This window comes from Lactuca saligna, chromosome 3 (assembly GCF_052625555.1).
Source record: "Lactuca saligna cultivar CGN05327 chromosome 3, ASM5262555v1, whole genome shotgun sequence".
NCBI classification, from domain to species: Eukaryota; Viridiplantae; Streptophyta; class Magnoliopsida; order Asterales; family Asteraceae; genus Lactuca; species Lactuca saligna.
Window position 1 is genome coordinate 176,475,390 of NC_136419.1, and position 1,525 is coordinate 176,476,914.

Consider the following 1,525-nt stretch of genomic DNA (forward strand, 5'->3'; position numbering starts at 1 on the left):
TTGATAATGGAAAAAATGTTACAGTTAACATATAAAAATAGGCTTAACAAAAAAAGCATTATCAATATAAAAATTAATAGTGGAAGGTGAGATTTTGAACACAATATTTACTTATATTAGAATACAGGACATTATCTTTATTAGTTAAATTTTTGTATACTACTTTTGGGTTAAAATTTTAAAAAATACATACAAAGAGGTCTAAAAAGGGAATCAAACCCATGTCCTTTCATCAAACCCATTTCTCTTCATAGTGAGAAAATCATAAAGAGAAAAGTGTAATAACAAACTAGTCTAAAGGTAGTTAGTACACGATTGCAACACAATTTATATATAATACATATAGCCGAATTAATTTTGGGGCCTGAAAACCGTCAAGAGGCCCAAGGTCATCCAGCTTGCCCCTATTAGGTTGGGCATGTCACATGTGAACTAGGATGTCCTTAGTTACTAATACTTAATTTGTATGTAAAAAAGGTTTGCATTTTATATGGTGGATTTTATTTATTTTAATAGATAGTATTTAGTAAAATCATAGACGTTCATATATTCTTTTTTGTTTTTAGAATCATAATTTATGTCCAAAAGCTCTTGTAGTTTAAGTTATATGTTGTGGCTTCAAAGTTTATTGCATTTTATTATAGGATACTTAATCCTTAATCTCATTATTAATATCAACTTGATAGTTTGGCCGAGTGGTCTAAGGCGCCAGATTTAGGCTCTGGTCCGAAAGAGCGTGGGTTCAAATCCCACAGCTGTCAGTTTTTTAATACTAGTTTTCATATTCTAAAAAACAGTCGCAATGAAAATTGCCCATATGAATAACTATTAACTTGTGTTTAGTTGTACTTCTTTTACTTCAATATTTTTTTGTACTTGTTCAAAAGATAGTAATTAATATTTGCTCACAATTGGTTGTCGTATATCAGTATATGTTGATTTGGAACATCAAACAAAATACATCAAATAAATTTATATGTTTTGTATTTGAGGTAGAGTTAGCAATTACATCAAGCTAGCAGTATAATACATAGAGACATATGTTCTAAAATCAAAGAGTAACAAATAACAATTGTAAACCGCAAATCATCAGTGCCAAATTTGGAGTGGATGAGTGGATATGCAGTGTACATAACAAATTAACAATCTACTGATAGTATACATTACATAAAGAATATCATTTTAAGTAAGATTGTCACTCTAACATGTTTGATAATGATATTATCACTCTAACATGTTTGATAATGATACATGATGTTATATCATGCATCATGATAAATACTATGTTTTGGAGTATTATTTTAGTTAAAAGATTATAACGAATGGATGTCACATGCAAATTGGCTTTGTTCAAGACTTTTGGTACGCTAGATTTTAGTTAAAAGTTTAGAGGTGAGCCTTGAATTCAAAGACACAGCTGAACAAAAGCTTCTTGTTATTTTTTGAATTTATCAAACTTCAAACCATAATGTATCTAGTCGTTTATGCAACTTAAATAGAATATATATACTTACTTTATGTTTAC

The 1,525-nt window shown here is 28.9% G+C and overlaps 1 non-coding gene across 1 annotated transcript; it reads left to right on the plus strand.

The window, feature by feature from the left end:
- The first annotated feature begins 681 nt into the window (after positions 1-681).
- On the plus strand, positions 682-761 carry TRNAL-UAG (transfer RNA leucine (anticodon UAG)). The gene has a single exon. It is a non-coding gene; the product is annotated as a tRNA-Leu (tRNA).
- Positions 762-1,525: the final 764 nt, after the last annotated feature.